Consider the following 25283-nt stretch of genomic DNA (forward strand, 5'->3'; position numbering starts at 1 on the left):
AGGCACGCGCCACCATGCCCAGCTGATTTTTTGTAGTTTTAGTAGAGACGGGGTTTCACCATGTTGACCAGGATGGTCTCGATTTCTTGACCTCGTGATCCACCCGCCTCGGCCTCCCAAAGTGCTGGGATTACAGGCGTGAGCCACTGCGCCCGGCTTCTTTTGATATTTAATTGCATCTTTCTAAATAATGTTATACTGCTGTCTTGATTTATTAATTTTAGACACTTATTGATATAATTATGGCTGTCCCATTGTACTCTAGCTTATTCTTTTCCATCTCATAATACTGTATAGTTATGTCAGTGTTTTTTTCCCAGCCTACCTTGCAGTCAGGTATGGCCAAGGTCAACATTTTGTCTGTATCTCTTGGTACAGCTGTACCAATTGTTATTAAAATACTTCCAGACTAGCTGGTAAAATAGTTACCACTGAAGCTTTTCCATTTACCAGCTTTTAAAAATCAGTAATACAACCCAAATGCTAGTTCCTGGGGAACCAGGACACCCTTCTGAAGAATATGTTACACTTGGCCAAATGTATCAGATCATCTATCAGTTTTGCATTTGTGTTTGTTGAGTGATCCTTCCTCCTATTCTGATCAGGACTGGCTTCTCAGTAGGCTGCTATACTAATGTCATCTGAAGTTTCTCTTCACTGTCATCCCAGAATTTTCTTTTTTTTTTCTCCTGTGTTTGACTACCTGTTTTTGGAATTCCATATATTATTCTTTCTTGGTTTATCCCACATTTTAATAAAACATACCACCCATTAGCTTACTGTGAAATGATGCATAGAGAATAAATTTTTGAGATCTTTCATGCCCTCCACGTCTTTATTCTATCTCCCACTTAATAGTTTTTGTCTTTGAAATTCTAGATAGAAAATAATTTCCCTCAGAACTCTGAAGGAATTAACTCATAGTCCTTAGATTCCAATGTTATTAAGAAATCTAGTGCCATTAGACCTCCTAATCTTTTTGTATGTGACCTCTTTTACTTTCTTTCCTTTTTTTTTTTTTTTTTTTGAGACATGGTCTCCCTCTGTCATCCAGTTGGAATACAGTGGTGTGTGACCTCGGCTTACTGCAACCTTTGCCTCCCGGTCTTTGGCGATCCTTCCACCTCAGCTCCAAAACAGCTGAGACTACAGGTGTGTATCACCACGCCCAGCTAATTTTTTTGGATTTTTTGTAGAGACGGGATTTTCATGTTGTCCACATGGTCCTGAACTCCTGGACTCAGGTGATCCACTGCTTCAGTCTTCCAAAGTGCTAGGATTACAGGCGTGATCCAGCACACCTAGCTATGGCCTGTTTTTCTGCAGGAAGTTAAGATATCCTCATTTCCCTTTGTATTTTCAAATTTTACAATTATTTGTTTTGTATACTGCATATTTTTTGTGGTCCCTTTTTTATTTATTCTTCTGGCTAATCTATAAATGTATGTCCTCCCATTCTGGGAATTTTTTTGCATTACTTCTTTGGTAATTTTTTCTGTTACTTTTCCTTGTAATCGCTTTCTGGAACTCTTAGTATGGTGGTGTACCTGCTAAACCAGTTCTCTAATTCTATTTCTCCTTACCTATTTTCCATCTTTTTGCCTTTAGTTTCTACTTTATAGTCCGGTCCACCCAATGAAACTTTTTGCCATTTAATTTTTAAAATCTAAGATTTATTATTCTCTGATTATTACTTTTTCACAGTCCCCATTTTTATTTTATAGAAACAGTATCTTCTCCTCTCTTTACATATTAATTATAGATGTTATGGCTTTGATTATTTTCATTTTCTTCTCCTTGTATTTCTGCTTTCTCTGTGATTTTTGTTGTTGTTGTTCATTTCTTTTGGGTTTTGCCTTTTTTATTGAAGTCCTTCTTCAAATGTCTCATATTCATTTACATTTAAAAACAAAGCATCGAAAAGCTGACTGCAAGTTCCATGTTCACAGGGCGAGGGAAAGGAGGGAGGAGGGTTATAGGGTTGTTGAGTGATGGGCTCACTGTAGAAAGAATGTGTGGTCAGTAACTTTTTTCATTGTGGGACCTCAAATATCAGTTTCTGTAAGTCCCTCTAAGGCTTCTCATTTTACCAGTCCTGACTGGATAATTACCTGACTATCCTAGGATTGGACTTGGGGAAGAGTATGGAGTCTCACTGTTTAGTGAGCAGAATTTCATTAAATTCCCTTCTCAGGTGATCATTTTACCTTTCTCCTCTGTTTTGTCTGGCATTCCTAAATCCAGAATCTCTATTTTACATTAATTTCTCAGAAAACAAAATGCCAGTCTCTGTCAAAGACTTCATCTTGATGTACAGCATAGGAGAAGTGAACTGAGGGTCTAGTTCCCTTACAAATTTTCCACCTATCCTTCATTTTCAGGCCTTTGTCCCACTCCAAAGCCTCTAATTCCAGAAACCTTCTGGAATTCTAGGACATACAGTGGCTATATCTTTCCAGTATCTCCTCTCAACTTAAGTTAAAGGCACTTAGATATAAACATCCTTCATTATACTAAGGCAGATGCCACAGGTCTATTTGCTTTTCATCTTCCAAAACTTTGCTGGTGCCTCCTCTCAACTGTTGCCTCTTATATTTACCATTACTGTAATGGTGTTGCAGGAGAGACTGACAGTAGACACATTGTTCCATCCACCAAATTCTAATCTGAAGTCTCATTAACTAAATCTCAAAACCACAGAGACTGCTATCAAAGATGAATCCTTATCAACTTCTTTTAACAGTCATAATTTTTCTTTTACAGACATGACAGATTAGATATTTTTCCAACTATTTTATTATTATCCTTTATTTTTTAATCATCAAAAAAGTTCAAGAGAATCCTTCGAGATGCCACAAGACTTTTAATCTATTTTTAATCCATTAATTCATAAACTTAGTCTTAAAACATGATAGGATTTATTGCAGTAGATTATAATCAAACAAATAAAAATACAGATTTTTTTTTTTGAGACAGAGTCTCATTCTGTCACCCACACTGGAGGAAGTTCTGATCTCAGCTTACTACAATCTCCACCTCCTGGGTTCAAGTGATTCTCCTGCCTCAGCCTCCCAAGTAGCTTAGATTACAGGCGTGCACCACCACACCTGGCTGATTTTTGTATTTTTAGTAGAGACAGACGGGGTTTTACTGTGTTGACCAGGCTAATCTCCAACTCCTGGTCTCAAGTGATCCACCCACCTCCACTTCCCAAAGTGATGGGATTATAGGCGTGAGCCACCATGCCCTGACCAAAAATAGAGATTTTTTTTTTTAAATGCAATGAAGCTTTTTCACTGAATCCTTCTTGCCACTTCATATCTAGCCTATAGTGGCCTAAGTTGAAAGGTATTTACCTTGATAACTATCAAGCAATTTCCAAGAAGACCTTTGACAGCTGCCCAAAGTCATCAACAATACAGGAGTCTTAGCTGTTTTACTTCTAAAGACAGGCAAAGGAAGGAAGATAAGAACTTTTAAAAAATAATCAACCATGAGGACTTTTCTCACATACAAAGTGTCACAATTTTTTTTTTACTTCCATCCAAAGTACCCAAATCTGAAGATGCTTAGCCTGAAAAATTTAATTTAATCTTTAAGACTGAAAACCTACCACTTGTCCTAAATACTAAGTTCACAGTTTTAGAAATAAGAAATAAATTACAAGAGTAACTACAGAATAAAACACTAATATTACACTTTTGATCTTGTTCCACTTGAAAAACGTGCATATTTTGGACTTGCCAAAATGTATAATTGCCTCCTGCTACTACTCATGACTTCCGTGGGGGTGGGGAAAAACCATTTAGCAGAAGAATAAAAGATTCCCATGGGAGGAAAAATAAATTAAAGTTGTCTATTTCTTGAGCTGGGTGGTAGTTACATGGATATTCACTTTTAAAATTCATTAAACTGTGTATTTACATTTCAAAAGTTTTCTGTATATGTGTTATATTTCACAAAACAAAAACTTTTTTAAAAGTTAGAAATAAATTAAAAAGGCAGAAATTTCATTTGTCATGAAACACACTGCCTTAATCTCACTTGGTCAGGCACATTATAACAGGAACAACGAGAGAAAAGTTGTCATGATTTACTTTAAGGGCCTAAACCAATGCCCCACCAAATTTCAATAGTCATTTTTGTTGTTTTATTCAAAACACTTTAAAAATTAAGTTCTTAAACATCACAGTATATGTTGCATCCCATGTGGTAATACTGATAACTTACATTTGCATAACATTATTTACTTGCAAAGAGTCTTTGGATCGAATACCTGGGAGATAGACCAGATATTATTTTTTTCTACACTACAGATGAGGAAACTTAGGCACTTACAGAATCAGGACTAATTCCAACTTCCACATGTTGAATTAAGGGTTCCTTTAACATTTTATGAGGAGAAAGATCTTTCTACTTTTAAAAGTTCTGAGTTCAAAAACAGGATCTCAAAGCTGGTAGTGTCTGTCATGGCATTTGTGAGTTTCCTGACATTCCCAGTGAGGAAGGAGAGATCCACTAAATATGGCCGTGAAAGCAATAAACTGAGGATCTATGAGCAAACGTTTCCCAGTCATTTAATTCACTTCTAATTGACATAAAAATGTGTCTGCCGCCAGAAAGGTTTAACTCAGATGCAAACATAAATGTTACCAGTACTCTACTCAGTATCCTAAGTTCAAGGGGAATCAACACCATTTTGCTATTCAGGAAGTATTTAAAGGAGAGATATGACCCATCCATTCCTGGCTTCTCATCCTACATCATACTATTCCCCATACATGTGGAGTAATTTATTTGGTTGGTATATGACAGTCATGGGTCTACTCCTTGGTATGGTGAAAAAGTATTCTAAGATTTTGTTCAGCGGATACTTTAAATTACTTATTCTGCCCTAGAAGGTATTTGTTTTTTCTTCTGAAACAGTTTTGTTCTGTGGCCCAGGCTGGAGTGCCATGCACAATCCCTGCTACTACAACCTCCACCTCCTGGGTTCAAACCATTCTTCTGCTTCATCCTCCGAGTAGCTGAGATTACAGGGCGTGCCACCACAACCGGCTAATTTCTGTATTTTTAGTAGGATTTCACCATGTTGGCTAGGCTGGTTTCAAATTTCTGACATCAAGTGATCCGCCCACCTCCACTTCCCAAAGTGTTGAGGTTACAGGCGTGAGCCACTGCTCCTGGCCCCAGAGGGCAATATTATCTGAGATTCAGAGATCCCAGTTCTTTCGAGAGCCAGCTCCACCATGCATGTGTGTAATCCTGGTAAACTCACATATATCTAGACATGTTTAAAAGATTTTAAAGCTTCCTCATCTTTAAAATAAAGGAACAACTTCCTTATCTTTAAGGTATTTTCCAGCTCTATAGACTAACTGCTCAGAAAGGCATTAGGAGGTGTATTCTACAGTTTTAAAGACAAGACACTGACACTGACATAAAATCATTTTGATATTTTGGCCTCATAGCTCCCAAAGACCAATGATCTTCTACCTCAACTGGCCTGTGACACTCAACATCCCCACGCTCAGCCACACTTTGAATTTTTGTCATCACTCAGAACTGATCTCTCCACAATAACACTGAAAGTTCCTCATGCCCTTCACCACTACCGTCAGAACCTCCCTCCACATTCCTGTTTTCCCCTTCCCTTCACTCTTGATGAATCAGCCAATGACATACTCTAATCTTGTATCCTCTGCTATTCTCCCAGCCCATCGACACTCTAGTGTCACTTGCCTTCCTACTCAATTAAGGGCCCATATGGAGTTGGCAGTTTCAGTGATACTCACACCACCTTTACTTCCAATTTTCTGAGCATTGCCGGAGAAAGTCATGAAATAGAGGAGTGATTCATCCTATCACTAGGCTAAGGCCTTCTAGCAACTTACCAAGCCCTCATCACCTTTGGCTCCCCACCACGCAGACCCAAAGCTTTCTAAACCTTTTCAACTCTCTTCCACTGCAACTTTACGCCTCACTCCCCGCTTACTTTCAGCAAATCAATAAAAGAGAACCAACCCATTTCAAATGCAGCCACCTGTGAGCCATCGACTTTCCTCTTCAGAACTCAAAATTTCCTTTTGCCTTCATCTAACTTCTTTCTTCCTCCAAGCCACATCTGCATTTTGTATTCTTCAACGTTCTATGGATTTGGACAAATGTATAATACTGTGTATCCACTGTTATTATTATACAGAGCAGTTTTACTACCCTAAAAATCGTCTGTGCTCTGCCTGTTCATCCCTCCTCCATCCTAGCCCCTGGCAACCACTGAATTTTTTTACTGTCTCTACAGTTTTGCTTTCCCAGAATGTTGTGTAGTTGAAATTACACAGTATGAAGCCTTTTCAGATTGGCTTCTTTGCCTTAGGAACATGCATTTAAGCTTCCTCCATGTCTTTTCGTGGCTTGATACCACATTTGTTTTTAGCACTAATATTCCATTGTCTGGACATACTACAGTTTATCTTGAATGATATCTTGGTTGCTTCCAAATTTTAGCAATTATGAAGAAAGCTACTATAAACATCAGTGTGCAGGTTTTTGTGTAGCCACAAGTTTTCAACCTTTGGGTAAATACCAAAGAACACAACTGCTGGATTGTACAATAAGAATATGTTTCATTTTGTAAGAAACCCCCAAACCATCTTCCAAAGCAGTTGTACTGTTTGACATTCCCACCACTAATAAATGAGAGTTCCTGTTGCTCCACATCCTTGCCAGCATTTGCTGTTGTCAATGTTCTGAATTTTGGCTATTTCAATTGTATATAGTGATACATCATTGTTGTTTTGATTTACATTTTTCCTGGTAACATATGATGTGCAATGTCTTTTCATATGCTTATTTGCCATCTGTGTATCTTCTCTGGTGAGGTGTCTGTAAAGGTCTTTGACCCATTTTTTAAATGAGTTGTTTATTGTTTAAAGAGTTCTTTGTATATTCTGGATAACAGACTTTTATTGGATATGTCTTTTGCAAATATTTTCTCCCAGTCTGTGGCTCATCTTCTTACTCTCTTGACAATGTCTTCTGCAGAGCAGAAATTTTTAAATTTTAATGAAGTCCAGCTTGTCAATTCTTTCATGGTTGTCCCTATGATGTCATATCTAAAAAGTCATCACCAAACCCAAGGTCATCCATATTTTCTCCTATGTTATGTTCTAGGAGTTTATAGTTTTACTTTCAGGTCTGTGATCCATTTTGAATTAATTTTTGTGACAAGGCTGAAGTCTGTGTCTAGATTAACTTTTTTCTTTTTTTGCATGTGGATGTCCAGTTGTTTCAGCCCCATTTGCTGAAAAGACTATCTTTTCTCTACTGTATTACCTTTGCTCCTTTGTCAAAGATCAGTTGACTATATTTCCGTGGGTCTATTTATGGGTTCTCTATTCTGTTCCATGATCTATTTTTTTAATTTTTTGCCAATACCACTGTCTCAATTACTACAAGTTTATAGTAAGCCTTGAAGCTAGGTAGTGTCAGGCCTCCAACTTTGTTCTTCTCCTTCAGTATTGTGCTATTATATGCAGAGGTCTTTTGCCTCTGCATATAAACTTGAGTCAGTTTGTCAATATCTACAAAATAACTTGCTGGGATTTTGACTGAGATTACATTAAATCTACGACTACAGTTGGGAAGCACTAACAATATTGAGTCTTCCACCCATGAACATGGAATATATCTCCATTTACTTAATTCTTCTTTGATTTCTTTTATCAAAATTTGGTAGTTTTCCTCACATAGACTTTATACATATTTTGTTAGATATATATCTAAGTATCATATTTCACTTTGTTTGAGGTACTAATGTACTGTTTTTAATTTCAAATTCCACTTGTTAATTCCTAGTATATAGAAAAGCGACGAACGTTCATATACTAGCCTTGTGTCTTACAACTCTGCTATAATTGCTTATTAGTTCCAGGAGATTTTGTTGTTGTTGTTGAGTCTCTCAGTTTTCTACATAGACAATCATGTCATCTTCAAACAAAGGTTTACTTCTTCCTTTCCAATCAGTGTATCTTTTATTTCTTTATTTTTTGCCACATTTTCCCATAAGTAACTTCTTTATTCACATCATGATTAGGGCAATCAATTCAATTATTCAAAAATAGACTCTCTTCTAGATTAAAAGTGGACATTATTATCTACTTTTATCCTGTATCCTGTGTCCAAATATTATACTGTAATTAAACTGGGCAAGCTGCATGTACGGTTACCCTATCCTACCTCTCCCACTTGAGGAGTCCCTAGTGTATTAACTGCCCTCCTACCCCCTCCCTTGATTCATTCCTTTCCTCTTCACTGGCAACCACACTACGCACAAATGTTCTCAAGCCTTCCTTATGGTTTTAAGAAAGTTTCATTGACACTTTTCTTGCCTCAAGTTATTGTCTTCCTTCCTACCCCCAGCCTCTGATTTTCTCAGCCCAATCACAATTTACACTTGCTCTCCCCATTTGCTTCCATCCTGGCACACTTCAGGTAACTAGCTGACTTTCATTAGCCCCACTGCTCAACTGACTCTGCTCTTCCAAGGCTACATCATCTTTGATGATGGTCTCACTGACAAATCTAATGCCCTTTTCTTCCTCACCTTGCTTTGCCCTATGTTTTCCTCATCCTCCTGCTTCTTTCTGCTGAGCATCCTGTCTGCCTCCTCCTGTCTCCCTCAAGCCCATGAATACTAGCTTTCACAAGGCTCTATCCTAGCCTTTTATTCTTCTCACCACACTCTGAACTGTTCTCACAGGTTACCATTCCCCTCCAGAAGGATGCCCCAAATCTTTCTTTATTTTTAATGGCTCTCATCCATTGAGATGGTCCACAGGCACATACAAGTTAACACATCCAAATCCAAACCAATAATCACCTCCATTAATTAGACAAATATTTATTGGTTGCATACTGCTTGCAGGTGCTTTACTAGTGTCCCTTCCTATTTCAGTCCTTGCCAACACCAATTTAAGTGACTCAGCTTCTGTTTTTGATTTCTTCCTCAACTCCTATATCCAATTAGCCAGCAAGTTCTGTTTCATCTACCTCTGCAGTATCTTGCCCAACTCATCTGCCTCCACGCTGATTTAGGTTCTCATCACTTCTCTTCTGGAGAATATTTCAACAGCTACTTAACTGGACTACCTGTGGCTCCTGTGATGAAAATTACTCTTTCAAAGCATAGTCTTGATCACATCATTCCCCCATTAAAGTATTTCTGATACTTGCCTACTAAACCGTCTCCTTAGCCCAGCATTCAAGATGCTTCACAATATAGCCCTAATTTCCCCTCCCCATGCAGCATTCTCTCCCATTATACTGCCTCCAGGCTCCTCAACCACCAGTTTAACCACATTCTTCTCCAAACCTGGATATTCTTACCTTCAAGTCTTAGCACAAACTGGTCTCTACACCTCTGCCACTTGAAGTCCTCTCAATTCTTTAAGGTCTTGCTCAAAATTCCCTAATTAAATCTTACCTTTTTTTTTCTGGCTAGAAATAGTCTTTTCCTCCTCTAAATTCACAAAGTATTTTCTTTATGTCTCTCTAACAGTTCTCCCACGTAAAACAGTCTTTAGTTATCTGTCTTATGCTCTCTATATGACTCTTAAGCCTCTTAAAGAAAGAGTATCTATGTCTAATTAACCACTATACTCCTTATATTGCTTTATATATAGTAAGCTGGATGACAGGTTGAAATACTCAAGTTAACTTCATATCCATTATATAGCATATAAAATAATGAATATATAGCATATAAAATAATGAATATATAGCATATAAAATAATGAAAATGTACTTATCATAAAAGTTAATTTAGACAAATTCTTGAGAAGGTCTAGAAACTAATCATTTTTATATTTCTTGTTGGATTAAGGATATGTGAATTACCTTAAACTAAAATTTCAGGAGAACTGTATATTTCTTTACTGGTTCCTGAAACCATAGAACTGGACAAGATATTAGAGCTCATTAATTCTCCTCCCCTATCCTGACCACCAATTCTCCAGTTGAAAAAACTGAAACTTCTGAGACATTAAGCTGCCCCCATAGTTACACAAGTCTGTAGTCATAACTATAGCAGTTACCATTTATTAAGAGCCTCTTATACACCACACACTCATATATATATATATATATATATATATATATATGTACACACACACACACACACACACATTATCTCAGTCTCACACAATCCTTCAAGGCAGATGGCATTATCATCACTTTAGAGATCACTTGTTGTGGAGAGCTCTGCTCTTGTTAAGGGCAGAGCTGAGTTTTAGCCCCAAATCTGACTGGCTGTAACCTAGGCTTTTCTATTGGATGCTCTGACAGAAGCAAGACCTATCAGATGTCCTAACTGCTGTCTCCTACTGTTTCTCCAGTAAATAATTATGCCAAGTAAGCAAATATGCACACTTACAAGTTTTAAGCCTTTTTTAAAAAACATCTGGAGGCATAAAAATTAAACAATAGTTTCATTATTATAAAAGTTCTAAGGTTAAATCTAGGTTATTTAGTATCAACATCTGATTCTGTTGTCAGAAAACTTCTTCAATGTGGAAAGAAGACATGTTTTCCTGCTTTTTCACTTTCTAAATATATTTTCACTTAAAATCCATCTGCTTTTTGTTTTGTTTTGTTTTGTTTTGTTTTCCTTTTTGAGATGGGGTCTTGCTTTGTTTCTGAGGCTGGAATGCAGTGGCGCAATCTCAGCTCACTACAACCTCTTCTGCCTCCTAGGTTCAAGTAATTCTCTACCTCAGCCTCCTGAGTAGCTGGGATTACAGGCGCCCACCACTATGCCCCGCTAATTTTTGTACTTTTAGTAGAGACAGGGTTTCACCATCTTGACCAGGCTGGTCCTGAACTCCTGAGCTCGTGATCCATCCACCTCGGCCTCCCAAATTGCTGGGACTATAGGCGTGAGTCACTGCATCTGGCCCAACTGCTTTCAATAAGCATTTGTTGAGCCCCTAGATGTCCCAGGCACATGGGAGGGTACAAAGGTGAATAAGACATGATTTTTCCCTCTGAGAGTTCACAAGGAAAAGGTAGAAAATCAACTAATGATAGAAACCACTCTTTTCTACCTACAGCAGCTCTGGCTAATTCAGGAACTTCCAACCATTGAAGCCTTCTCAACCACTTAAGCCCTTTATGGGAGTCAGAGTCTTGGTTCTGACTCTTGCCCTGTATTTTAGGAAGTCATCTCACTGTGCCTTAGTTTCCTTGGTAAAGAGACTGATTAAAAATGAATGAACTGTGCCAAGTAATTTCAAAGTCTCTTTTAGCGCTAAAATTCTACTGTCTCTGAGCTTACTCTTGAGATTATGCTTCTGCAAGTGATCACAGCTACCATTATGGAAACGGAACTGCTAGATGTCCATTCTTCTTCAGCACTAACTTCAGAAATAGTGAGTTCAGAAAATATTGCTACAAGACTGGGGCTGACTAACATGCCTCCAAAGTTTATAACATAAACTTTATCAAAGTTTATCCTTGATAAAAGGGATATTATTAAATGTGACATTCAAATCTTTCTTAGATTGTATCACTGACTTTGTATAGCTGTAATTCTTTGGAATCCATTTAAGGTGTTTAAAATATAATTTTAAATAACTCCTTTTATCTACTCTTTTGTGGCATTACCGACATGAATAACAACAAATCAGAGTTAAGGCCTCTGCAGCATAAATCTTGTTTTCATTTGATTAATACTTCATATTGGATCACTTGAGCCTAGGAGGTTGAGGCTATGATTGAGCCATTGCACTCCAGCCTCTGTGACAGAGTGAGACCCTGTCTCAAAAAACCTTCACATTAAGTGGTATCTTACGGACCTTCCCAAACTGTAGCTAAACTTCATGTTGTTTTCCAGGCGGGGGGGGGGGGCGAAAATATAGAAATATTAGTATTCCAAATGAGTGGATACACATGGCTGCAGGACTTGACTTTGCTGATTCCATTTCAAAATCCTGCACTTTTTTTTTCAACTAGCACCGAAAATATTTTGAATCATCCAAAAGTTACACAGTAACATACTTTCTCTTGACAGGGCTCCACATGTTTTATCTTTCTTTATACTAAGTGTCTTAGGATATGATGCTTTAGCCCATCTTGTGCTGCAGGTTAACATCACAGAGGAGAAAATCAATCAAAACCAGGAGGAAAAAGAATCAGAACTGCACCAACTTGGTGACTTTCCCACAAAAAAAAAGTTAATTTGACAGTTAATTTCAACTGTCAAAAACAGTCCTACCAAGAAATCAGGAAAAGAGTTTATTCATTTATGAGTCAACAATTACTAGTGTTTCATGAATGCCAGGCACTGTTCTAGGTGCTAGAGTTTTATTAGTGAACAATATAGCCCAAATCCCTGCCATAGTGGAGCTTACATTCTAGTAAGAAGAGATCAGACTTAAAAGAACGTAGAAACAAAGTAATATCAGAAAACGGTTAGCTATGAAGAAAATGAAATAGTACTATCGGGTGGCTCCTGGGGGGAGGGGTCAGGAGATAATGAAGGAGATCAGGAGCGCCTCTCTGAGTAGATGCCACTTGAGGTGAGTCCTAAATGATAAGAAAGCTTTATTCAATCTTACTAATGTGGGGTGGGAATGAGTCAAGTTAGTCTTTGAGAATGATCACAGTGAGAAAAATTCTGTATTCATGAATGGTAAACGAGGTTCCTTTTAGGATCTGGCTTTTTAAAAACCCTCAAAAAAGCTAGCCTTAAGGAGTCAATTTTTCTTTTAAGATCCATTTTTAAAATTTTTCAAATTACTTTAGAGCTACTTAGGTAGACGCAAGTACTAGGAGGATTCCTTCAGAGTGCGATATCTCCCTCACTTGACACCAAATACTGAATGAGACAGGACCCAGCCCTGCAGCGAGCCAGCGCTCCTCCACCGATAGATTAATGCAGCCAGGTGGAATTTTGTAATTCTTCCAAGAACGCGAAAAAAGCCTTGGGGAACGTGGAGACCCTGACCCCTCAAAGTTACTGTGGAAAGGAGAACCCCGTTGCCCTTTTGCACTGTTTCCCCCGCCCCTTCGGGCGTCCCTGATTCCCCCCCTCAAAGTTATTGTGGAAGCGGGGTACTCCGCTGCCCTTTTGCACTAAGTCTCCCCCGCCCCTCTGGGCGTCATCACTGCAGAGGGGCCGCTCTCCCTGGGTCAGAGGCACACGGCGAGTACGCGCGCGTGTGTGTACCCCGCATGAATCATCGGGCCCGGTCCGTGGGTCGATGATTCATTCACTGCCCTGGAGCTCACCGACACACGTTCCGGGCGTACTATGACGGCCGCACACGCAGCTTCCTTAATATTAAACAAATGTTTCAAAGTACAAACGCCTGGGGCCAGAAACCTGTAGACCCAGGCGAGGTGGCGGCGTTTCGGCCGCTGCCCAAGTGTTGGCGGGGCGGGGAGGCGAGAGACTGGCACGTCCGTCCGGGCCCCAGCCAACACCACGGCACGCGCGCGGGCGGCGCCCGCAGGGGGTGCGGAGGGCGTACAGGTGGGTCCTGCCGGGTCCTGCCTCCTGCCCCTCCCTGCCACTCGCGGAAGGCCACCGCGCCCTCCCCAACGCGCCTCTCGGTCGCCCCTTTCCTCTCCGTGACATCTTATATAATAACCTGAGCTAATCAAAACGGAAGCGACGCGCGCAGCCGGGAGCAGATGCTCGCGCCCCGAGCCCGCGGCCCCCGAACTAGGCGCCGGGGCGCGCTGTTGCCGGCGGGGGAAGGGCCAGAGCGCCGAGTCGGGTCGTCCCTCCTCGGCGGAGGCGCCACTGCTGCTGGTCCCCGTCAGGAAGCCGCGAGCGTCACAAACTGCGTCAGCTTCTTCAAACACATTTCATGGTCTCCCTACAGCCAGGGAGCCGCTGCTCCCGCGGCGGGGCCGCGGCCGGGGCTGGAAGGCGCTCCTCTGGGGAAGAGAAAGTTCCTCGGGGCCCTCCCTTTGCCCGCCCGGCGCCCGGCCCCGCCGCGCCTCCAGCCCCTCTTCGCGCGCCGCCCGCCCGGCCGCGCCGCCCACCGGCCCGCACCGAGGTCAGGTTAGGCAACTTGTGACCCCGAGGCGCTGGGCGGCCCCCTCCCGCCCTCCAGGCTCGCCCGGCTCCCGGGGCCTCCCCCCGGCCTCGCGGAAAACAGCCACGCCACAAACTTCCCTGGGCCGCGTCGGGCGGGGAAGCCTCCCGGGTCTCCGCGCATCGCCCTTACCTTGCTCTCGAGAGGCCACGATCCGGGCGGGCCGCGCGGGGCGCGTGGTGCGCGAGCGCGCGCGCGTGGGGCGGTAGGTGAGGGAGCCCGCGCCGGCGGGGGCGGGGCGGGGCAGCGGGGGTGCGAGCGGCGCGGGGCGGGGGCTGGGCCGGCCCGGCGGGCGGGCGCGAGGAGAGCAGAGCCCGCGGCGGCGGCGGCGGCGGCGGCGGCGGCGCTGGCGGCGGCGGGCGCGGGGCGAGCGCGCCGAGGGGGCGGAGGAGTTACCGTGGGTTTGTTTACGCATTGCTGCCCGGCTCGGGGCACAGCCCGCACTCCCTGATTGGACACAAACTGGGGCACAGCCTCTCGCCGCCGGCCGCCAGGCCTCCTCGAGCCGCCGCCGCGCAGCTCCCGGAGCGCCCAGCCGGGCACGGCCCACGGCGGAGCCCAGGCCTGGAGGGGACAAGCCGCGGCGGCTGCCCGAGGCGGGCGTGGAGCCCAGCGTTCGCCGGGGGCTCTCAGTCGCCCACCTGTAGTGGCCCGACCTTGGCAAGGAGAAATTTGAAACTTCTCAGGCTGGAGACTTCCTATCGTACAGCCGCGGAAGGGCCACCTTCTCCCTCCACAGACGGAGGAAGCGTGCCCTTGAATAGATGGAAGGCAGCTCGAATGTCAGTGTGCCTCCCTGGCGATGGTCAAGTCCAGGCTTCCCGTATAAGCTGCCCCCCTACCTCAGAGCTCGCAGTTTCTTTTCCCTGGCTCCAGCTTCTTTCCTTCTAATCACAAAGTCCCTGCACCCCGCCCGCCACCCCACCAGAAGTGACCTTGCCGCCCTGATGCTGAAGATCTTCCGATGACTCACCATGGCCTCAAGCCTTAATGCCTCATTCTCACAGTCCCCAACATCTGGGCCTCCACCTTTCCGCCTCCTCTCCACTTTCCTACCCTCACCCCAAAGCCCCTGTTTACGGACACCACCTGAATGTGTGTCCTTTGACACCTGATTTTGATCCTGCTCTGTTCTCTGCCGGAAAACCCCTTAGCTGCCTCCACCTGTCAAACTCCCTTGGACTCAGCTCCTGTAGCCATTTCCTGCCATCTCTGCAGCCTTCCTGCTCCCCCAGGCAGAATCCTCCCTTGTGGCTCGCATCATTCTGACTTGGGGGTCAGTTGTGTGCCTGTACTGTACCCCCACTGATCTGTGAGTTCCTTGAAGAGAAGTCTGCTTTTAACAGAGCTCTGGTGACGGGAGAAATGAAAGCTGTAAGACTAATACTACCTCCGAGTGTCTGCAGCTCTGGTGGGATTGGAAAAATTCAGGAGTCTTTATCAAGAGGGTCTCCTCCTTTATGATGAGGTCCACAAACCTCATCTTGCAAAAGCAAACACTTCCGAAAACTGAGCATGCTCTCCGTTTTTCCTGCGTCTCTGTATCTCCTCCCCACCACACTTAGCTATGTGCCCTCTATACTCATAATGGGCACTTAAGTAACCTTTGAGGAATAAAATGGAATTCTACAGATATGTTCCTTAAGCCAAGGCTGGCGGTGATCAAAGCGAACAGAGAAAATCATGAAAAAATAGACATGAACCCGGTCATTTTACAGCTAATTCCTAGGCTAAGAGCCCTCCAGCCCTGTTAGCTAGTGTGGATTTGTCGCTGTCTGATCAAACACTGAAGTAGACCATGACCCTTCTTGAATCCTGGGACTGCTAGATTTTTGTCTCCGATGCACTGCCTGCAGTCCCATTAGGAAAACTTGCAACTTGGAACTCTGCAAGTGAATCCAAGTGAAAGTAAAGTTTTCTTTCCCAAGTGATTCAATAGCAATAATTTAATGCTGCAAATTAGTTACAAGTGTTGAAAGAACTGAAAGTTCAACTATGGTAAGGTGAGGCAGTGCTGAGATTAGCAACTGCCGGACGTGGGTCTTCCCTGAGGCTGGAAGGGCAAAGAGGGGAGACTGCCAGAACCCTGAAGGGCTTGTTCAATAGGAGTTGGAGCCACAAAGGAAGTGCAACTACTGCAGGAGATGTCTTCCAAAGTAGAGAATAGGAGTCCCATGGTTTCTCCCTTCCTCCCACCCTCCAGGGCCATTCTGTGGTAGAAAGCAGGAGAATCCAGTGGACAAGATGACAGAGGGCAGGGGTCAGAATAGCTACAAATTATGTGAGAGTAGCAAAAAGAGAATGGATCTGAGAGCCCAGTGGCAAATGACTGGCACCTGGGCTTGGGTGCTGCATCTGGTTGCTTCTTCCTCCAGGCCAGATTCCACAGTGCAGCACGAACTTTCTCTTCCCAAGTCCTGGAATTCTCTCCCTCTTTCTTGTCCCTCTTTGACCTTCTGCTTCCATCACCCTTCTATCCTCCTCTTCTTCGCCATGACTCCCTTTCATTTCCTTTTTCTCTCTCATCTTCTGTACTCTGGCTCTCATTTTTTCTTTATGTACCCATATATATCCTCCTGACTTCTTTTTTTCCCCCTGCAGAGTCTCTTCTCCCCTCTTATTGTCCTATTCCTCCCTGGGCAGGATGGCAGGCTTCTTCAGCATGAAGGAGATGACCGGATTCCCATGGAAGGAAGAGATTGGGAACTATCACATTGCTGCCTTTACAGGCAGTGTACTAGATATTTTACACACGTTATTTCATTTAATCTTCATCTTCTAGCTGGGCAACATTTAATCTGGTGGCTTTGCTATTTCCTGTCGTAAGGAAGGCTATGTGCCAGTCACCAACAACACTGCTGACGGTTCTTTTACCTTTCCTGTTCATGGTCCCTGCACCCTTTCTTCTTCTTTTCCTACATCTTTTCCTTTCATTAGCACAGATACAGGTACTTAGCACAAATCCCAACCACCAACAGTCTAATACATCCCCACTCTAAATCTCCAAAGACAAAGGAGGTGGCATTTCAGCTGGCTCTTGAAGGATGGATAGATTTTCAATAGATGGAAAGAGAGGAAGGGTATTCTTGGTGGAACAGTAAATTACATGGTTTACCTTGACTGAAACACAAGGAAAAACTAGGAAATGAGGTCATATTTCGGAAACTTGTCCTCAGCTCTCAGTTCTCCAAGACTGTTCAGAAACACAGATTATCCATGAGCATATTAAATATATGTATGATTTATATAATTAGAATCAGAGTGTTTTAAAGCTAAAAAGAAATTTCAATCTTGTCTGGTCCAACATGCCCAGTTTTAAGTGAGGGAACCAAAGCCTAAAAGACTTAATACCTGGAATATTGTGATGATTAAACATGGGCATTAGAGTTTGACTACCTGTATTCAAATCCCTACTTTAACCAATTTTAGTTTATCTGATCTTGAATTTTCTGAAGTTTCCTCATCTATAAAATAGAGAAAAATGATAGAATCTACTACATTCTAATGATAGAATGAAATATTGTCATATGTAAAATACTCACTCTTACCCAGTTGGGACTGCTATAACAAACTACCGTGAACTGGGTGGCTTAAACAACAAACATTCAGTTCTCACAGTTGTGGAGTCTGGAGGTATGACATCAGGGTACCAGCATGGTCAGGGGTTGGCTGAGGGCCTTTCTTCCTCCTCTGGAGTGCTGACTTCTCATGGTATCCTTACATAGTGAAAAGACATTGAGCCTCAGAGCTCTCTGCCGTTCCTTTTATAAGGGCAGTCATCCCATTAATGAGGACTCCACTCTCATGACTTAATTACTTCCCAAAGGCCCTACCTCCCAATACCGTCATATTGGGGAGTAGGATTTCAACATATGAATTTGAGGGGAGGCGTGAACATTCAGTCAATTATGCACAAGTTATATGGTGCCTGGCATATAGACAGTACTCATTAAATAGAGACAAAAAATATTATGGCTTCCTGTGGCTATCCAGCTAGTAAATACCAGAGCTAGAACTGGTCCCCCAAGTTTTTGAGGCCCTAATTTTATGTTCCCTGCATTATTTGAAATTATGTCTTATGAGGCTTGTTTAACACCATCTGTGAAGATATGGTGCTCCTTTAGTCTGCTGTTTAAAGAAGTGCTCAGTTATCTTTCTAGCTCCAATTTCTCTACATTTCCTGCTTCCTGTTTCTGCCAGCCCTGGTTCCCTCCCAGCAGCCCTCAGCAATCCTAGCATACTGTGAAGTTCCAGGGGAGGAGGGGAGCATGAAAAATAGCAATAAACCTGTATTTTATAGTCAACTGTTTAGGTACAAGTTCTGATATAGTAAAATTTTACTAATTTAAATTTCAAAGGGCCAAAAAATGTCATTGAATTAAAGATATTCAAATTATCTGTTATTCTTCAGCCTACAGGGTGTCAACTCTACAAGCTTAAATTTTAGTAGTTCCTCAGGGGGATTCACTGGGACCAAGAAAAAACCTTAAGTTTGGGGTATCTGTCTAATTCTTCAACAAAATTGTGATGGAAGAGAACAAATTTCTTTGTCCTTCCTTTCCTTTCTTAGTCACTGGTCCCACTTTTCAAAACTCCAGCCCCATGACCTTTGCATAGTCTACTGTCTCTGGACTGTAAGCATCTTGAGGCAATGAACCACTGCTTACTTGTCTTTTAATGTCTAGAACCTGCCTGAAGTATAATAGGCAGCCACATGTTGAACTGACTGACTTGAGCACGGCTGCACTTACCGAAGGAATCCCTTCCTCCTCCCCCTTCCAGTCTTCCTCTCCTCAGTTAGTTGTCACCCTGCTACCCTAATGCAGCGGAAAGCATGGCAACAGCTGAATGTGAAATAAATGTACATTTTACATTATGAAGTACATTTAAAGAGGTTTATTTTAGTGGTGTAAAGCCAGGCAGTATTTTAAGAAGATCAGGAAGACATTTTTGGGGCAGCTGGACTTTCCTAACACCTTCACATCACACCACACAAACTGAAGCTTATCTCTCCTATAAATAAAGGCTACTTGACTTTCATTGTTACACATTTTACTTTAGATTTCTTAGGTTAACTGTCGACAGCCTCTATTCTACATATAGGTATATTAATTATCCTGCCTAAGTTATTTCTTAAAAGGTACTATTTGTCTTAATCTTAGAAAGTGAGTAATTGTCCCACTTTTCTCTTTTACTTCCAGGCCAGACTAATGATTCAATACCTTGATCACTCACTGCCTTTTGAATTCCTGAAATCTACTTTTTACTTCCTCTAATTCATTTACATGCTTCCTCTAGGAAATTGGAAGGAATCCAAAGGATTAATTCTAGATCAACTTCTCATTTTGTGAAAGAGGAAATTGAAGAACAGAAATGTGTAGTGGCAGAATCTCCAGTTCCCAAAGCATTCATCCCATGCTCCATCCTCTTAATATGTGTCTTTAAAACAGCTAAAGTGAACTTTCCATTGTCAGCTCCCCACCTGACTTCCCTGTTTATGCCAATCACCACCATCCATTGGGTTCTTTAGGATTAAAATTGGTGATCTTTGATGACTGCCTTCTCTTTAGACCTCTACTTCCACTTCAGGATGTCTCTCTTACTTGTCTTTTTTGTCTGAATTTTCCCCATTGTTCAGGGCATTTTCTCTTTACAACCGTTATTACAATAGGTTGCTAATAGTTTCACTGTCTTCAAACTCTTTCTGTCATAGAGTGAACCTAGCAGAATAACTAACAATATAAGTCAAACAATTTTATAGTTATAGTAAGATGGTGCCGTTTTGCCATATAAAATCAAATTCAGCATGCTTTCAGACTATCAATAAAATATGAATTTTTTGTCAAGCCTTTCTGGTTCTGAAATATATAGCAATAACTAACTGTGTGATCTTGGGCACATTTAAGTTCTATGAACTGCAATGTCCTCAGTCTGTTAACTGGTGATATTATTAGTATATATGCCTAACTCAAAGGCTTGTTTGAAAATTAAATGGGATAACGAATGTAAAGTACTTAATAGTAATAGTTGTAATAACTATTTACTATTGACCAAACATTAGTCTAAGCTGTTTAAATGAATTATGTCACATCAACCCTATAATGTATATACCATTATTATAGCTAGATGAGAAAACTGAGGCCCAGAGAAGTTAAAAAACTTGCCTAAGGTCAACTAGCTAAGAAGTGGCTAAACCAGGATTCATACACCAGTCTGTTACATGGGAATAACTTAGTACAGTACACAGTACTAAGTTAATTTGTTATTTATTATCATTAATATCACTTTAAAGAGAGGAGAAAACCTTTTTATCCGCTTTCCTTGAAGATTTGTTTCTGAAGTTGAGCCTTAGCATCACTTTTGGAAGACACGGATAATTCTTAATAATTAAATGTGCTGAGTACCACTTGTTTCTGCTTCCCAAAGAGAGGCAGGAAGGATGGTTAGGGGTTCTTGCATTGCTTGGACCCTGTAATCACCCTGGTCCTCCCCATCTCCACTTTGCCTTTCATAATATCCTTAATATTATAAAATGGGAATGACACAGGCGATCTCTGACTCAGGCGTAGTTCATAGTGACAGGCCAAAGATTTATTCTCTGATTGTCCCTTACAGTTTCTTTAAAGCTTTCTCATGGATAGAACCAGAAGATTCTCTGTGTGTAGCTCTACTTGTTCTACCTCAGATATTTCTTCCTCAGAAGACAATTTTAAGAAAGGGAATCTCCCCAGTGGCTTCCCAGCAAATAATTATTTTGGTTTCTACTATAGTTATTTTATTTCTTGCCTTAGGGTATCATTTATACCATGGTCATCAAATGGTCTTATCTAACCATCTTCTGCCTGTTGATGATACTAAAAATAGAACAAAATGCCTTACTACTAGTTTTGAAGTTCCTTTCCAGGTACCCATGAATTATTATATTTCTGCCTTGTGTATGGCACACCATACCCTCTCTGTTCCTTTCCTTTCCTCAACGTTGTATTTTCCCCCGAGCATCTAGCTGTTCATATTTGAACATCTAGTCTTTTGGATTTAAGCAAAAATTGACCTTGGCCTTCTAATATGAGATTTTTATAGATCTTAGACTCATAAGACGCTAACCCTGGAAGGACTTTTATAGACAACAGAGGCCAACAGATTCTTTTTCTAGTGAGGAACCAAGACCCAGTGAAGCCAAGGGTCAGATGCAACCCTACAAAGCCTAAGATGGGAGGAAGCCAGAACCAGACCCAAGACATCTGCTCCATTTGTTTCTTATGAGTTGGAGTAGGATACCTGGAAATAATGAGAAATTCACAAGGGTCTTCTCCCCAAATGTTTTAAGTTTTTGTATCAGTGGTTTTCTTAATACATATTCAGGAGACCTAGAGGAATAGGAATTCCATGATCTAAAACACTGAGGCATAAAGAGACAAGAATTATAGAGCTGGGACTGTGTCACTTAAGGATCATCTTTCTTTCCCAGTGGTACTTCGTACAGTGCCTTCAACTCAGCCAACCCTCAACAATGTTGATGACAATGATGGTTAAGGATGACTATGTCTCATATTTCTCTGTTCTCAGTCCTTTTCTGCCATTTTGTTCTCCATAGCCCCAGCTATTTCTGGGTTTTAAGCCTTCTAGAAACTTGCCTCATCTAGTTTGGAGTTTAATGAGGGCATTGGGTGTGTATTCTGTAGTTGCATTTCATAATTATCACGATGGTAATAACTTCAAATGATTAGGGATCTACCCCCAAGCACACACATACATTTTGAAAGCTTTTTAAACTGGAGGAAGTATGTTCCTAATATGTAACCATTTATTGCAAAAAAGAAACATTCTCTGGTTAGATAATCAGAGAAATACTGGATGAAACAAAATTAAACAGTTTAATGTTGATTTGTTTTTATAGGAATTTTCAGGATCTTTAGAACACTAATGTGAATCCTCAATTTCTAAGGGGGGGGGCAGGGTGATAAAATATGTAGAATTCCCCAAACATCTTTGATCATAAAATCATTTACTCATTGAACATCTTTCTAATGGGACTGTTTCAAATGATCCGATACCTTTCCCTAGGGCTTGTTTCCTTCTGTGTAATGACTAAGTCAGTGCCTCTTCTCATTATTTATCATTTCAGGACATATGCTGTTATTTTCAGCCCGAATTTCTGTTATTTTTCATCCCAATTTTCTCTAATCATAAGCTGTTTAACTCTGACCTCATATGTGAGCTGCTCATTTCCCATAATCATCTCAGCTCTCCTGTTCTAATCTACAGTTTTCAAGGTGTGCAGAATCAAAAAACTTAACAATAATTACAGTGATGACAACTAACATTTATTGAGTTTGTACTGTGGTCCAGACATTGAGCTAACACATGTTGTAACATCCTTCTTAATCGTCACCACAATGCTATAAGGTCGTTATTGTTAATATTTTCACTTTACACATGAGGAACCTGAAGAGAGCTTATGTAACTTTCCCCAAGAAGGTTGCATGTGGAAGAACTGGAGCTGGATTTTTAACCTGACTGTGTTCAACTTTTACCTAATACCTAGCATTGCCCTTCCAGTGCTAGTTCTTTTTTTTTTTTTTTTAAATAAAAATGTGCTGCCTCTCCAAGCAGAATCCTTTAGAAGCAAAGGGCCCATGGTCCAGCCTTCAGTTCACGCTTCTGTGCTTGGCACAGCACTTGCCATGCTGTAGCCAATACTCCTTTGAAAAGAGAGATTAAGCAACTTGCCAAAACCATTAAGGTAGTAAATGATAGACCCATGTTTGGAACACATAACCACACTCATCACATCCTCTCATGGAGTTCTCATCAGCACCACACTCAGTGCACCAGGTGAGTCCCCTTTCTTTTTCGAGGTCACCCACACTTGGCTTCTGAGCATCCCAAACAGGAAGTTTTGTCCACACCTACCCCCACGTTCATTTTCCACTCTCCTTATAACAGACAGCGGTCCTAAACCTAGTGAACTAAATGTACTGGTAAATGGCTAATGGGCTAATGGCACTTTGGTGGTTGTCTTTTGGTAATTTTATTGTTAGGAAGATGTTCTAAACCCCAGCACTTTCATTTGGGAGCTTTTCCAGAGGTTGAAATCTCTCAATTTACAATCAAAACGTCAGGGCGGCAGCGAGATGGTGCAGCCAGGTCATGCAGGTAGTGGTGCGCCCCCGCCACCCCGCGGGACCGTTAGTCCCACGCGCTGGCCACGTGCGCGACCCCGTGGTAGCGTTGGAGGCACCACACAGCATTTTAGGAAGGCGGGCCATCAAAGGGTCTTCATGAGAGAAACGTGGCTGCCTCCCCTCGGGTGCCAATCTGTGGTGGAGGCTGGCTCCCCGCAGAGAACGACCACAATCCGCTGGGTCTTGCACGGCTGGACGCCGCCTGGGCAAGGCTTTAGTGACCGTCTTTCCCTTCGTGACCTTGGCCTCTGTGACAGGCAGGCCCGGCAGCTGTCCCGACGTCCCGGCCAGATGGAGCCTGTTTTCCTTCCTCTAAACTTCATCATGTCAGGTTCGAAGCAAACTGCGGAGAAGCCCCACGAGAAGGCCTGGACATCTCCCTACCCTGGCTCCAAGGTGGAGCGAAGCTCAGTTCTCGATGAGAAAGTGAGCTGACTGGCTGAGTGGTGAGAGTACACGCCCGTGGAATACACTGTCAGCTCTGTCTTGGCCGGGCCCGTGTGGGCAGACCCCCAGGTGGGTGAAAGGAACTTCTCTCCTAAGTTTAACGAAAAGGATGGGCATGTGGAGAGAAGGAGCCAGCATGGCCTGTATCAGATTGAGAAGGGAAGACCCAGAAATCCTGCAAGTCGGACAGCATTGGTTGGCAAAGGGCTTTTGGGGCGTTGGGGCCCCAATCATGCTGCAGATCCCATCTTAACCAGGTGGAAAAGGGATAGCAAGGGAAGTGAAATTACCCACCCTATTTCTGGGGAAAATATGGTGCAATTTGTAGCCATCAAAAGAAAGGACTGTGGAGAATGGGCAATCCCAGGGCGGATGGTGGATCCAGGACAGAAAATTAGTACTACTTGAAGAGAGAATTTGGTGAGGAAGCCATGAACTCTCTACAGAAATCTAGGGGAGAAGTGCAGGAGTAGGAGAGACAATTTCACAAACTCTTCAGGAACATTTTGTTATCTGTAACGGCTATGGGGACGATCCTTGGAACACAGATAACTCATGGATAGAGACAGAGGCTGTGAACTACCATGATGAAACTGGTGAAATAATGGGCCACCCTCCACTGGAAGCTGGCGATGATGCCAAGAAAGTGAAATGAGTGGACATGAATGATAAACTCGAGCTTTATGCCAGCCACTCCCAATTTATTCAGCTTGTGGCTGAGACACAAGGTGCCCACTAGAGTGAAGACATGTATGCTGATTGCCAGGGATAGTGGCTTGGAGTATCATATGAGCCAAAGGCCTTCAAATGATCAAGAGTGGATAAGAGGCAAACAGCACAGAAGACAGAGGGACACCCCTTTGGTGATTATTTCCAAAACTGTGCTGTATAAAGGCTTTGTATCAGGGAATAATATTAGACAAATATGGGGAAATGGGATCACAGAATTTTTGGCTTTCCTGTTAGAAGAAGAATATACTCATATGCTGTATATATTGTATACATGGGTTAAACTAAGTTGTACAATTACTGCTCTTTGGAGAACTGTAGGAAAAACAATGACATCTTCCTTAATAACCATAGGCTCTACTTTTCATCCCGTTTGTATTTGTCAGTTCTTCCTCCTGATGTTTTAATGTGGCTTAATCTAATGTATAATCTGACTTTTGAGTTAACATTTATTTTTTAAATGTAGCTTTGTGTGGTCTTGCATTCCTTGCTTTTGAGTATGGAAGCTCTCTGGTTTTTCTTTTTTTTTTTTTTTTAGAGCTACAGTTTTACGGGAAAAGTTCAATCTCTATTTTGGTCCACAAGGATCAAGTGCTTATGAACCAGACAAAAAAAAAAAAATGCAGTGACAAAATGAGCTTAGATCCAGCCCTCTGGTTATCAGAACCCTTTCTGTCTGAACAGAATAAACTAAGCTGAAGATACTGGTTTCTTCTCATCTCAGAAGAAGATCCTACAAATGTCGATTCTTGTCATGCAGATGCCTTTATTGGGACATGTATGTAATCCAAGCCAAATGAAAATACAATAATCACACCTA

The 25283-nt window shown here is 42.0% G+C and overlaps 1 protein-coding gene and 1 pseudogene across 4 annotated transcripts in view; one reads left to right on the top strand and one right to left on the bottom strand.

Moving 5' to 3' along the window:
• PCGF5 (polycomb group ring finger 5) overlaps positions 1-14332 on the bottom strand; it is a 118156-nt gene extending 103824 nt beyond the window's left edge. For all 3 annotated transcript variants that reach the window (XM_037727744.1, XM_037727742.1, XM_037727743.1), the window contains exon 1: positions 14235-14332. The gene's annotated coding sequence lies outside the window, so the exon portion shown is untranslated. The remainder of the gene's footprint in view (positions 1-14234) is intronic.
• An 8879-nt stretch (positions 14333-23211) lies between these two features.
• On the top strand, positions 23212-24925 carry LOC108282323 (annotated as a pseudogene). The gene has a single exon (XR_001816365.1). The product of XR_001816365.1 is annotated as an ADP-ribose pyrophosphatase, mitochondrial-like (transcript).
• Positions 24926-25283: the final 358 nt, after the last annotated feature.

The sequence above is a fragment of the Cebus imitator genome, unplaced genomic scaffold (genome assembly GCF_001604975.1).
Source record: "Cebus imitator isolate Cc_AM_T3 unplaced genomic scaffold, Cebus_imitator-1.0 Scaffold238, whole genome shotgun sequence".
Taxonomy (NCBI): Eukaryota; Metazoa; Chordata; class Mammalia; order Primates; family Cebidae; genus Cebus; species Cebus imitator.